The sequence below is a fragment of the Choloepus didactylus genome, chromosome 7 (genome assembly GCF_015220235.1).
Source record: "Choloepus didactylus isolate mChoDid1 chromosome 7, mChoDid1.pri, whole genome shotgun sequence".
Taxonomy (NCBI): Eukaryota; Metazoa; Chordata; class Mammalia; order Pilosa; family Megalonychidae; genus Choloepus; species Choloepus didactylus.
The window spans coordinates 62,508,594-62,523,711 of NC_051313.1; the positions used below are offsets into that span (position 1 = coordinate 62,508,594).

Genomic DNA, 15,118 nt, shown 5'->3' on the forward strand with positions numbered 1-15,118 from the left:
CTAAACTTGCATGTAGTTGTGCCTAAGAGTCTCCCCCTGAGTACCTCTTTGTTGCTCAGATGTGGCCCTCTCTCTAACTGAGCCATCTCGACAGGTGAACTTGCTGCCCTCCCCCCTACGTGGGACCCGACTCCCAGGGTTGTAAATCTCCCTGGCAATGCAGCATATGACTCCCAGGGATGAATGTGGACCCGGCATCATGGGACTGAGAGTATCTTCTTGATCAAAAGGGGGATGCAAAATGAGACGGAATAGTTTCAGTGGCTGAGAGACTTCAAATGGAGTCGAGAGGTCACTCTGGTGGACATTCTTATGCACTATATAGATAACACCTCTTAGGTTTTAATGTATTGGAATAGCTAGAAGTAAATACCTGAAACTACCAAACTCCAACCCAGCAGTCTAGACTCCTGAAGACAATTATGTAATAATGTAGATTACAAGGGATGACAGTGTGATTGTGAAGACCTTGTGGATCATACCCCCTTTATCTAGCATACGGATGAGCAGAAAAATGGGGATAAAAACTAAAGAACAAATGGGATGGGATGGGGGGATGATTTGGGTGTTCTTTTTTCACTTTTATTTTTTGTTCTTGTTCTGGTTCTTTCTGATGTAAGGAAAATGTTCAGAGATAGATTGTGGTGATGAACGCATAACTATGTTATCATACTGTGGACAGTGGATTGTATACCATGGATGATTGTATGGTGTGCGAATGTATTTCAATAAAACTGAATTAAAAAAAATTAATTGTGGTGATAAATGTACAACTATATAATCATACTGTGAACAACTGATCATATGCTTTGGATGATTGTACGATATGTGAATATATCTCAATAAAATTGAACTAAAAAAAAAAAGTAAGCCTATGATTTTAAATGAAATACCTAACAATTTTCCAGGTGAAAGCCAAAACTATAAAAAGAAAATCTTAAACATGTTAATATGATTAATCCATGTCACAAAGAAAATGATACTAATTTTATAAAACAGACTAAAATACAAATTAACCCTGGTACCAAATAAACCAAAAACCATCACAACTACCATTAAACACACATATACATTAATACTAATACACACTCATTCAAAAAAAAAAACTTAGACCTCATCAAAAAATGGGTAAAGGACACAGGCAATTCATTTTAAAAAATAGGAATAACTTTTGAAAACAAACAAAAAGATATTTAACCTCATTGAAAATTAAGGAAACGCAAATTAAAACAATAAAATACCATGTTGTACAGAAGTCAACATAACAGATCTGACTGCTTATCCTTGGAAAGCCCTGCTTACAAGGTTGGCCTTGGGCTGACGTTTAGGAAGTTCAATTTCAGGAGGGTCCCCACCATTCCCAGAACTGATAAAAGTGGCGTAATGTGCCTAAACTGTCTGGACAAAAAATAAGTTTTATGCTAAACATTTTCTTTCTTCTGGGAGTTTAAAATTTAGGAATGTGTCAGGCAGGGACTGCCTGCATGACCAGTCCCAATAAAAACCACAGATACTATCTCTAATGAGCTTCCCTGGTTTGCAACATTTCACGGCTAATACCACAACTTATTGCTGGGGGAATTAATAGCATCATGTTGAGTTCACCAATGTGCCTGGTTTCCTCCACACTTTCATATAATGCACGTTTTTCCCTTTTTTGGTTATGTTTTGAATTCTAAATCGTAACTATGAGTGCAACTATATGCTGAGTCCTGTAAGTACTCCCACCAAATCACCAAACCTGGGGACGGTATTAAGAACCACCAATATACATGTTTTTACCAATAAGATAGGCAAACATCAAAAAAGTTTCACACCACACTAGATTAGCAAAGGTGTGGAAAAGAAGCACTCTCGTACATCACTCAATTATATACTGGTATAAGCTCTATGGAGGCAATTTGGCAATGGCTATCAAGTTTTCATACACAAATACTCTTTGATTCAAAAATTTCACATCTAGCAGTCTGTTCTAGAGCTATACAAGCACCTGGCTGCAGAGATATACATAGAGGAATATTCACAATGTTGTTTGTAGTGGCAAGACTGGAAACAACATAAGAGTCCAAAACAGAACAAAATCTCTTCAGTGAGATTTTGGGGCCAGTAAAGTTACCAATTAGAAAGACCATATCTGTACATTTCTACTTCCACCAATTGAGATGTATGTTTATCAACAGCCAGGTGTGTTTATTACCAAATCCAATTATGCCAGGTTCCTTGTTTTTCTAAGTAATGGTATGATGAGAGATTACATTACCAGAGGGAGTTATTTTTGTGAAAAGTAGGCTGAATGCCTTGGAAGGACTCAAAGGTGAAAAGCGAAACACACACACACACACACACACACACACACAAACTGCTTTGTCAAACTGAGTGAGGAAGAGATGATCCAAAATAGTGGAGGAAAAAATATAGTTCCGTAGGACCTTGTTTTACATGAGCAGTACGTTGCAAGACCCTTTGTGTTAAGTTTAAAATTGTGCATACCAGTGAACCCCATTATTTAATAAGTATTTCTTATATGAAGGTATATATCATACGTTTTAATAAGCAAGGTAAATAAACACTTAAGTAACAATAACTAAACAAAATTAATCATAGAAATAATGAATCACTAGACTCATATTCAAAGAAAAGGTCATGGTTCCACCAAAGAGATACAATTTTGTTATTTCTTTAAATAAAATTAAGGTATTTATCTTTTTTCTCCATCAGCCAATTCAACTTTTTTCCCCCAATTAACTGATTTGTGGGATAAAATAGCCTGTACTGCAATTACAAAAGGCACAAATGCCCTAATCACATTTCATAACTAACACAACTGACTCTTGGTACAGCATAAATCACAGAGGAAATGGCTGCTTAATTCTTAGTCACATCACAAGCTGCATTAAGAATTCTTCAAATTATTTCTGAAAATAATACATATATATTATGGTAATATAAAGAAGTTGAAAGAAGTTATTTGTGTGGTTTCTAAAGACATACTCATTAAAAAGCAAAAGTAACCATGCTCTTCTCATGTCTCTCAATTACAAATCCACCCTTCTATTACAATGGAGCTGTATCTTATAAATATTTCTTCTTTGTTAACTGGCATAATATTAAGCCTTGCCAGTAAGAGTGCTGGAGGGACACTGGAACAAGAAGGGACTTTCTCATTCCGGTTTCAGAGTATCCAGCTAGCTAGGCTCCTGCAGAGCATGCTTCCTCCAACACTCAGTTCTGCAGCAGGCAGTTTCTCCAGCACTAGGCTTCTGCAGGGCAAAGTATTCTATCTCAACTGGTTCCTACAGGATCCTACAGGAAGTAGCCGCCTGGTGGCTAATGGAAAGGGCAGCTTCTCCAACTCCTGGATCCTGCAGTGCTTGACAGCTAGCAATACCCAAGAACTTCCCTATACATCTTCAGAGGAGAGTGCCACTGGAAAGACACAGTAGCAATTTCTTCAACATCTAGTTAGCCATAGTTGTGCCCTCTCCAAAAAGGACTAGATCCCATGAGGTGGGGTGCATGGAAGGGGCAGCTCTTCTTTGTGTGATCTATCTCAACCGTGAATGAGGAAGCACTGCAGAAAATCAGTGCTCTTGAAAATGAACTTGCCACTCTCAAAGCTCAGATTGCCAAAATTGTGACCCAGCAAGAACAGCAGAATCTCATTGTAAGTGACTTAGATTCTACCATATCTGTTACCACAGCACTACCCTTGGTCCCACCACCTCTACCTTCCCTCCTTCAAACAGGGCTCCACCAAAGTACATCTGCTATTGATCTGATTAAAGAATGAAGAGAAAAAAAGGCAATGCTGGAAAGACTTTGGTTAAGGACAGTCCAAAGAAACCTGACATGCCAAATATGCCAGAAATCATTAAAGATACGACAGTATAAAACTTTGGTCTGTTAAAAGGTCAGAGCAAGATGTAAAGCCAAACCAATGGACCCTACTGATCTGTTACCAAGAGACAGAATGAGGGTAGAGAATGAGGAGCTGATGCTTAATTTGTGCAGAATTTTTAATTAGGTTGACTATAAATGTTTGGAGATGGATAGAGGTGATGGTAGCACACTGCTGTGAGTGTAAATAACAGCGCTGAATTATGTGTGTGATTGTGGTAGAAAGGGGAAGTTTAGGGTCATGTATGTCACTAGAGGGAAAGCTAGAGGATAAAATATGGGACTATATAACAGAGTGAACCTTGTGGTTGATGACTGTGGTTAATCGTACAAATAAGAATGTTCTTTCATGAACTAGAACAAATGTACATCACTATTACAAGGTGTTAACAATAGGGTGTTATACAGGAAAAAAATAAACCTAATGAAAACTATGGACTATAGTTAACAGTATATTTTAAAGTTCTTTCATCAGTCGTAACAAAGGTATCAAACCAATAGTTAAGTGTCAATAATAAGCAGTTATAAGGGGTATGGGGTTTTTCTTTTTGGGGTAACAAAAATGTTCTAAAATTGATTGTGGTAATGAATACACAACTCTATGAATTTACTGCAAGCCATGGATTGCACATTTTGCATGGACTGTATGATGCGTGAATATATCTCAATAAAGGATAAATACATCACACAAAAGAACAAATACTGTATGATATCACCTATATGAAATAAGAATATGAATATTTATAGGTCAGAAACTAGAATATAGTTTACTAGTGGCCAGTGAAGGAGTGGAATGGAGAGCTAATATTTAAGTGGTATGGAGTTTCTGTTTGGGATGATGGAAAAGTTTTGGCAATGGATGATGATTAATACCACTGAATTACATATTTGAAGAGGGGAAAAATGGGAAATTTTATGTTGTATATAATTTACAATACACACACCCCCACAAAAAACCATAAAACTGTACAACACAAAGAGAAAACCCTAATGTAAACAGTGGGCTAACAATAATAGTATAACTATAATATTGTGTCACTAGTTATAACAAAGGTAGCACACTAATCCAAATGTTAATAAAAGGGAAAACTGTGTGTGTGAGAGACGGGTATATAGGAACTCTGTACTTTTTGCATGATTTTTCTGTAAACCTACAACTACTCTAATAAAAAAGATTTTTCAAAAATTAAGCATATAAATAGAGGGGACTTATATTCTTTTCAACATTACAACACTGCTTCCAAATTTAGTCAAATTATTGCATATCTTTCAACTTAGAATTACAAGTTTGAAAACAATTAATCATCTCTGAAAAGAGACACAAAATCTGGTAAAACTTGTGCCCTTCCAAGGGAAAAGCAGTTGGGGGACAACAGTGGGAGGCAGACTTCTCATTGTAAACCATTTGGGGCCCTCTGAATTAAAATTATAAGGCAGGATATTTAATGGCTCCAGTTTCTGTTTGGGATGTGGAAAAAGTTTTTTTTAAATGATGTGGGTGATGGTAGCACAACATTGTGAATGTTATACACCACGGTACTATATACTTGAAAGTGGCTAAAATGGAAAATTTTATGTAGTATATATGTTACTACAATGAAAACCTTTGAATTCCAGATGAGGGGTATCCTACAATATATCTGGACAGTACTCCTCAAAACTTTCAAGGTCCTCAGAAAATAAGGAAAGTGAAATAATTGTCACAGCCAAGAGGAGCTTAAGGAGACATGACAACTAAATGTAACATGGTACCCCAAAATAGAAAAGAATGGACATTAGGTCAAAACTAATGAAATCTGAATAAATATGGACTTTGGTTAATAATAATATGAGTAGTGGTTCATTAATTATAACAAATATACCATACTAATGGAAGATGTTATTAATAGGGAAAACTGTGGGAATTCTCTGAACTATATTCCCAGAGTTTTTTTTTTTTTTTTAACATAAAACTGTTTTAACAAAGTCTATTAATAAAAAAATCAATTAGCATAAATCATATTAGCAAATTGTTTAAAACTACAATCACCTCAACATCTGCACAGGAAGATCATACAATAAAGTACAACACCAACTCTTAGCAAACTTGGAGTGGAAGGGAACTTCCTTAAACTGATAAAGCATGTATTTTCATATGCACAAAAAACCCTCACATTAAACAACATACATGATGTTGAAACTATTTTCTATTTGAAAGAATTTACTAAGACATGAAATGAAGCACAACTGGAAAGGAACAAAGCTGATATTCACACTATGATCATCTATGTAGCTATTCTACAAACAAGAGTTCAGTTTTCTGCATGATTTTTTGTAGCTGTTCTACAAACAAGAGTTCAGTTTTCTGCATGATTTTTTGTAAACCTATGACCTCTTTAATTAAAAAAAAAGTGGCAAAAACACTGAATATAAGATTAATACACAAATAGCAACAGCGTTCCTATATATAAGCAAACAATCTAAACACATAACTAACGAAAAGGATACTATTTACAACCAAAAACACCATAAGGTACACAGGAACTAAATCTAACAAAAGATATGCAAGACCTTCATGCAGAAAATAAAAATTCTAAATCAGGGATCTGAAAACTTTTTCTTAAAGGGCCAGAAAGGAAACATTTTAGGCTTGCAGGCAGACCATCAGGTCTGTAATGCCTACTGAACTTTACACTAGCTCAAAAGCAGCCATAGACTTGAATAGGTATTTCCACACTGATGTTCATAGCAGCATTATTCACAATAACCAAAAGGTGGAAGCAACCCAAGTGTTCATCAACAGAAGAATGGATAAACAAAATGTGCTATATACTTACAATGGAATATTATTCAGCTCTAAGAAGGAACAGAGTTCTGATACATGCTAAAACACAGATGAACCAGAAGACATCATACGGAGTGAAAAAGACACAAAAGGACAAATATTGTATAATCTCACTTACATAGGCAAATTCAGTCAGAAATCAGAATACAGATTACCAGGGGCTAGAGGTAAGGATGGGGAATTGAGAATTAATGTTTAATTGGTACAGAGTTCTTTGGCTAGGGTAATGGAAAAGTTATGTAATACAACACTGTGAACATAATTTATGTTGTATTTATGTTACCACAACAAAAATAAAATCTTTTAAAAACCCATGAAACTATACAACACAAAGAACGAACCCTAATGTAAATTATGGACTAGGTTAATAATGTAATTATATTATTACTTCATCAATTTGAAAAAATGTACCCCACTAATGCAAAATATTAATAATAGGGAAAACTGCGTGTGTGAGGGTGTGAAGGGCGTGGTATATAGGAACTCTGTACTTTCTGCATGATTTTTCTGTAAACCTTAACAAAAAAATAAACAACAAAAAAACAGCAGGCAGCTGACGCACGATCTAAACAAATGACAAAATATATCTTGAACATATATGGGAAGATTCAACATAAAAATTGGCCATTTCCCAAAAATTTATCTGCAAATTCAATGCAATTTCAATCAAACTTAACAAGCTGACCTTAAAATTCAAATGGAAGTGCAAAGGGTCTAAGAGAATCGAACATTTTTAATTTTGATCAGGCAGAAGTATACCTTTTTAAAGAATAATAAATAAAGAAAGAAGCACAAATCATTTATAAATAAATTTTCACCAACTAAACACATCCAGGTAACTAGCACTAGATCAAGAAACAGATAATTACCAGCACCCTTAAAATCCCCCTTGTGCCCTCCTGTAGCCACAATCCACTTCCAAATGTCCATAAAGATGTGTGGAGAACGAAAACATACATATTACTGATGACTTGCTTTGTGGAGGTAGGAGTTAAAATACTATCTGTGGATGAGTGGAGGTATCTGTGGAAGTATGAGCAGAGTCCAAATGAAAGCACCATTACCAAAATCTTGGAGGTAAGTTTGATAAAAGTGTATATGGAGGACTATAAATAAAACAACCCAGTTGGAACAGCACCTTAGGTAGAGCAGGACCAGGAGAGAATAGTATCAAGTCTCATTAGTGTCAAATAGAAGATAGTAAATGTGAGGCCAAGGAATCTGGTCTTGACCTTTCAGAGGACAGGAATACTGAAGGTTTTTGAGGCAGAAACACTAAAACAATAAAGAGATGAAACGTGAATTCTAACAAATATACCACACTAATGCAAGGTGTTAATAGGGTGGTATATGGGAACTCTGTATTTCATGAATGATTTTTCTGTAATACAACTTCTCTCATAAAAAAATGTATGCATGTGCATTTGGCAATACAAATATGTAATTACTTGAGGTATAACAGTAGTCTGCAGGAGATTCTAAAAAAATTAAATGAAATAGGAAGATTAATGTGTAGCATGAACCAGAAAGACAAAAGTATAGGGAAAAAAACTGGGAAGGATGAAAGGACACTATTAAGTCTTATCTACATGATGACTTAACCCAGACAGGTATAGTGGGAATGAAAGAAAGGAAGTAGGGTAAATGCCTGGATATGAGAAATATAAATCATCTTCCCCAGACTCAATTCACCCTCAAGCTGGATGCTCTCATTGTCTTTAAGTCCTTTCTTATACTCACATTCACTTTAAGTAGTCACAGACTTGTAGATTTTATTTTTAAATGTCTCTCAAATGTAATGACTGCTTTCCATTCATTCATTGTTCCAGTTTCAAATATATTTTTCACTTAAATTATTAAAAAATTCTCCTACTTTCCACACTTCCAAAATCTTTTTTCCTCTTATTTTTCCACACTGAAGCAAAAAAAAAATCCTGCTTGTGTCTTGCCTGTGTTTCACTCCCAAGTAAAAAACCTTCAAGAGCTACCAAAACAACATAAATGAGTTAAGATTCCCTAGCACAGTACTCAAGTCCTCATAAATGTCAATTGCTACGTTTCTAACAGATTACATACTGCCTCCCCCCACCTACCCATGCAGTCCTGCAACAGACTGTACCATCGCAGCATGTTTCTATAATGCAAATCAGTTTATGCATTACTGTGAAATAGTGAAATGATGGCAGTATAATGCGATGTCATGTTTCATTCATAGATTGTTAAAGTTTGGCACCAATAACAGCAGTTGAATGCAAAGTACACCAGCACAACTAAATGGAGAAAGCCCAGGAGTCTAGTTTTGCATGTGATGCCTTTTACACCGGTTGCCCATAACTCACCATTCTTCCTCTTGTCTCAGTACAGCGACAGGCTTTGTCTTGCAGGACTTAAATGTGGTTTTCCCAATCCTTGTGTCAAAAAATCCCAAACATAAATGCAATGAGCCAGAGCCATCCAAGACTGGTACCACAGTATTTCACACAAAACCAGCAACTGTCTCTATACCTACAACCTCTAATGTGTCCTTACCTTCATAACTCAGCAACCTCAATCGTTCCTTACTGCCTCTCTCCCATCAAGCTACCTTCCTCTTTTCTTTTCTTTTTTTGAGGGAAAGACCTGTATTTACTGAGATATTTATGAATTAGGAATTTAAAATGTCTTTTTAACTGTGCCAACATTTAAGATTGTTTTTACTGTTCTTGTTTGTGCTCTAGTAGATAAGTTTTGAGTGCTCTGTTCCTATTTTTTTCATAAGCCCTGTTTTAATGAGTTTTCTGGAATGCATATAGCATATAAGAGCAGAAATGCCTGTACTTCCAATTACTAAAACATCCCATGTACTTCAACTCTACAATATCTTGCTTTTTGCTTATTCTGTTTCCTCACCTGGAATGTCATCCCCTTCCCAAACCCAGCTACTACAAGCATAGTTAATCCCATTCATTTATTCTATCAACACAATGAAGATGTGTTATTGCATTTCGCTCCTTCTATTGTAATCATTTGTCTTCTAGACCAGTGGTCCTAAAACTTTAGTATGCATCAGAAACACCTGGAGGAGTTAAAATACAAGATTGCTGGGCCCTATCCTCAAAGTTTCTGATTCAGTAAGTATGAGGTGGGGCCTGGGAATGTGCAGTTCTATTAAGTTTCTAGATTGATGCTGTTGATACAGGAACCACATTTTGAAAACTACTGTTTTAGACCAGTGTTGCCCAACAGAACTTCTATAGTCTATATATCTATATATATATATCTATATATCTTCTATGTATCTCAGCTGTCCAGTATAGTAGCCATCAGCCACATGTGGCTAATAAACACATAAAATATGCCTAGTGAGACTGAGTATACAAGTTTCCTATTGCTCCTGTAACAAATTACCAAAAACTTGATGGCTTAAACAAAACAAATTTATCACCTTACCATTCTGGAAGTCGTAAAGTCTCACTAGTCTAAAATAAAGGACTGTGTTCCTTCTGGAGGTTCTAGGGGAGAATATATTTGTTGCCTTTTCCAGTTTATGGAAGATGCCTACACTCCTTGGTTAGTGGCCCTCTCCTCCACCTTCAACGCCAACACTGCAGCATCTTCTCTTCTCTCCGATTTCTGCATCTATTGTCACATTTCCTTCTCCCACTGATTTCTTTGTCACACTGACTTTTCTGACTCTAATCCTCCCACCTACCTCTAATAAGGAGCCTTGTCATTATATTGGGCCAAACTAGATAATTAAGGATTATCTCCCCATGTCAAAATCCTTAAATTAATCATGTCCCTTTAGCTACAGGTTCCAGGGATTAAATCAGTTAGACTATAAGAAAAGAAGATTTTATAAATCTCTGTAGTCCCAGCACCCAGTATATACACATGAAAATAAATATTTGCTGAATAAACCAGAAAATAAGCCAAATTTAAACAGTTAAAATATACGTTTAAGTTCATTAACTAGAGCTCAAAGCGATTAATGGGTTCCACCAGAGCTTACTCAGAGCCTACTTAGAAAAGCAGAAAAGTTAAGCTTACAGTTAAAGTATTTCACAAAGATATTATTACAATTTCAACAACATGTAACTAGTTATAAATGCCTATTGGGCACTTACAAATATATATCTAGATATTTTCCTAAGGTGAGTAACTCCTGGATATCAATATCTTATTTTCTACAACTACAAAAGCAAAATGTATCTCTGGATTAAACACTTACTGGGCAAAAATACCAGCACCTGACTTTCTAGCCCCATCATTCACAATGTGGTTTCAAAAATCTCAAAAGTTCAGTCAAATTGGGCTCCTGTTTCAAACACACTTCCTGACAACATCTCCCCACCTTTGTTCCCCACATCTACTCATGAGCTCACAAGCAAGTCTAGGTGTGAAAACCCACAGGTTAGAATGTGTGCAGGCAAGGAGAAATGAGGTTTAGAAAGTAAAGTGACTCCATTAAGATACTTGGACTTCATCCAGGATGGAATAGGGGAATCACTGAAGGTTTTTAAAGTAGGGGAATAGCATGAACAAATTTTCATTTCATAAATTTAACTCTAGTAAAAGCACAGAAAATACAGTGGCGAGGTAGTAAAGGCTATTAAAACAGTCCAGGAAACAAAGAGGGGTCACTCTAAACTAGAATTCGTGGAAATAAAGTCAAGAAGATCTGAGAGACTTCTGCAGCAGAGTAAAAAATATTTGTTGGAGAGGATATTCAAATGTCCACTCTTTCTCACTTTGATTTCTTCTTCATATCACAGCCTGAACAGTCTTTTCAAAATGAAAATTTGATCATGTTCCCTCCTCTGCTTAAAACCCTTCAGTGCTACCAGGTAATCTTAAGATAAAGACCACATTTCTCCATAAGCAATTATGTTTACAGCTTCTCTGTTAACCCCAACCTCCCCCCCAGCTTCAGCTTGCAGTCTTTGCAGAAAAGTCTTTACTCTGAACACACTGGCATTCTTTCAGCTCCTTGAAGCTATTTGTTCCCTCCTGTCACAGAGCCTCTTACAGGGAAGAGTGCTCTCTCCTCCACCCTCTCCTTTCACTTAAATGATCTTATCTTTGATGTTTTGGCTTAAGAAATGTTTGAGCCTTCCCTGGCCACCCTGTCTCCCCACTAGGTCAGACACACCGTTACATGTTCTTATACCACTATGTCCTTTTCCTCTTAGCAGTTTATAATTACATTTTTGTGGGTTTCCTGGAGAAATGTCCATCTCACCCCCTGGACTGTAAGTTCCATGAAGACCAGGAATGGCTCTGTTCTGTACACCACTGTATCCCAGCTGTCAGCACAGGGCCTGGCATGTAGGTAGATAATCAAAAAAAATTTGTTGATTTGATGAAATGTCCAATTTCTTAAAAGCAAATCTGAAGTTCTCAGCTTTGAATACACCGTGGATGGTCAGGCTTTTAATGGAAATGGTGAACTAAAGAGGACATGTTGAATTATACGTGGGACAGCTAGGTGAAGATGTCTAATAAGCAGCTGGAAATGAATACGCAACACAGAAGTCAAGACAATGGTAGGTATCATGATTTGGGATTCTTCAGCATCTTGGTGATGGTTGAGATTACACTCTTGAAATCAAAGGCCAGTGATTCTCTTGAGGGGAGGAGGGAAAAGAAAAAGGAGAGAATCTCTTGGTAAGGAGGACTTTTACGAATTTGTTTTCTCCTTCCAATTCAGGATCTCAGTATATGAGAGTTATTACTGATAGCAGTGTTGCGCCTGTGAAAAATATGGAGGCAAATTTAAAAAGCTGAGAACTATGATGATGAAAGAGTGCCAAGGTTACTCGTATCTTTTGAGGAACAATTTCAATGGACTTAGAAGTGAAAAAAAGCATATCAAAGGATCACCTAGCCTTTTGTGATAGGACAATGTATTAAATGGTAGTCTGAAGGAAGTCTTCATTTTTAAAATTGAAGAAAGAGGCATTTTGTGGTGAAAAAAGTCAGGGGAGAAGAAGAGGCTGTATTTTTAGGGACACAGAAAAGGTTAATTAATACAGCACGATCCAGGAAGAAGATGTAAGGGAAAAACAATACTAATACTGCCATTTTCTGAACACTTACTACGTGCCAAGCACTGACCTAAAAACTCTAAGTACATTAACTTACTTTAAATCCTCCCAAAAGTCCTGAGTTACATACTATTCTTTTTCAAGACTTGTCCAAGGTCAAACAACTGGTAAGTAGCAAAGGTGGGACTAGATTCCAGGCCTTGTCTCCAAAGTCAGATGACCAAACTAAGAATAATGATTAGAGAGAAGAGGATACTTTTCTTTATTGTTTGAAAAGTGGCCTTCTCTTACTGTAAAACTGCAGGAAAAGCGAAGATAATTTGGAAAAGAAAGATGAGAGAATTCTTGCCCTGAAAGCCTCTCTCCTTTTCCAAAGAGGCACTGATTGAAAAGGCAGAGGGGTCTCGAGTAGAGCTGGAGCTGTGGAGAATGGAAAAGATCAGGGAAAAGTCAGAGTCAAAGCCAACTTGACCTCTGAGGCAGAAATCCTGAGATTCTGCGAATTTTACATTCATATCTAGGTTACAGGTCTGCTATGTGTCAGGCATGGTTCTAGACGCTGAAGAGATCAGAAAACGTAATTTCTCCGGGCGTAACAGTCTCGGAAACAATCAACATCAATAATCATCTGTCGCTCAAGGAAACCCATTCCTCCAGAGAATCCCTTCCGAAAGTTTTTAAGGGTCTGCCCCAAGGCGAGGTTGGTTTTTTGTGAAGAGGGGCGAGAGAAGCAAAGGGCAATTCCAGAGTGCTCTTACCCTCAAACTCCGCCCAACCCTGTCAGGGCACCACAGAGAGACGCGGACTACGAGCCCAGAAGCTACACCCGGGGGCGGCCCCCGGACTTCAGGCGCAGCCCTTCCCCCACAAACTCAGCCACTCCGTGTGGAAACCAGCAGACTCTCCAACTCCCCGGGCGCAGCGGAGCGTCCGCTCGGGGAACCACCGCGCCACACAGCCTTTTCTCCAGCAGCCCCGGATGGAACAGAGCCCACACAACTTACCCGCCCTGCCGGGCCCACGATACCCACGGATCCTTTATGGACACCGAGGGTTCCCTGGGTATCTCCACCAATGCCAGAGCTCAATCAAGACGCGGAGGCGGGACTGAGCAGTGGAGACCAATCAGATTAGACGCAAGGCACGACCCGGCGCACATAACTAGTTCCCGCTTTTGGGATGTAAAAAAAAAAAACACAGTTGGCGCCAAACTCCCCTAGACCTCTGCAGGTCGTAAGGGGAAGGGGCGGGGCCTAAGATGGCGGGGACAGTGAACGGGACGCAGCTTTACGGCGGAAGGGGCAGGACCTGACTGTGGATAGGGGCGGAGTCTGAAAGAAGCTCTTCGGTGAAAAGGAAAGCAAACACAGAGAGGTTCCAGTCATTTATTTAGTCTTTTATTCCATAAATTCTATAGAGTGTCAACTGCGGATTAGACAGGGTGCTGGGCGCGGGATCGATAACGATGAATAAGCATTGTTCCCTGCCCTCAGACGCTTCCCGGTTGATGGGCACACAACAGTACAGGGTGTTGGGAGCTTGGTGAGGGGATAACTATAGTACAGTGGGATGGAAGGGAGAGGAAAGCTTTTTTAGAGGGTAGAATAGCTGAATTCGTTTTATAAAAACTGCAGGCAACAGAGGCGCCTGTAAGGTCTAGCCTCAGGAGGAGGGGCCTGTGCCTTTCGTAGATAAGGAAGTAAAACCAAGGAACCCTCAGCCTTCTCATTTTATTTTGTTTTTTTTACTTTTTTTTTATTTTGGAACAATTTCAAATTTACAAGAAAGTTGCAAGCATAATACAAAAATAATACAGAGAATGCCAATTTACCTCCTACCCAAATACCCAGATTTACCAACTTTTAACATTTTGCACATTTGTTACATCATTCTAAACATTAGAGAGTAGGTTGCATACATCATGCTCCTTTGCCATTTAATACTTCCATGTTTATTCTTAAGACAAGGATGTTCTTATGTAACCACATTAAGCACAATTATCATGTTCAAGAAATTTAACATTGATTTAAAACATACATTCTATATTTTAAATTTTTAAGTTTTCCCAGTAATGTCCTCACAGGCATTTTCTCCTCCATTAATAGAGCCAGTCCAGGATCATCTATTGCATTTAATTGCCATTATTAGAGCCTCATTATCTTGATCTCCAGGTACTTCCTTCGGTGTGTACATCATACTATTTACAACTGTGATATCAACTTATTACATATATTTAAAATGTTCAAAAGGACCCATTTTGTAGAATACGTTCTGGGGACCACTGACTTCCTAGATTCTCCCCCAATCGACTTCCGTTCTGAGGAGAATTTAGTCAGATTGACAGGCATTCCAGGTAGAGGGGACTGTGAAA

General features: G+C 37.7%; 1 protein-coding gene across 5 annotated transcripts in view; it reads right to left on the reverse strand.

Moving 5' to 3' along the window:
• Positions 1–13,793, reverse strand: part of CASP8AP2 (caspase 8 associated protein 2) — a 72,760-nt gene extending 58,967 nt beyond the window's left edge. For 2 of the 5 annotated variants that reach the window (XM_037844094.1, XM_037844098.1), the window contains exon 1: positions 13,752–13,793. The gene's annotated coding sequence lies outside the window, so the exon portion shown is untranslated. Of the gene's footprint in view, positions 1–11,906; positions 12,022–13,505; positions 13,578–13,751 lie in introns of those variants that run through there. The other 3 variants (XM_037844095.1, XM_037844096.1, XM_037844097.1) reach the window with 3 other exon arrangements.
• Positions 13,794–15,118: the final 1,325 nt, after the last annotated feature.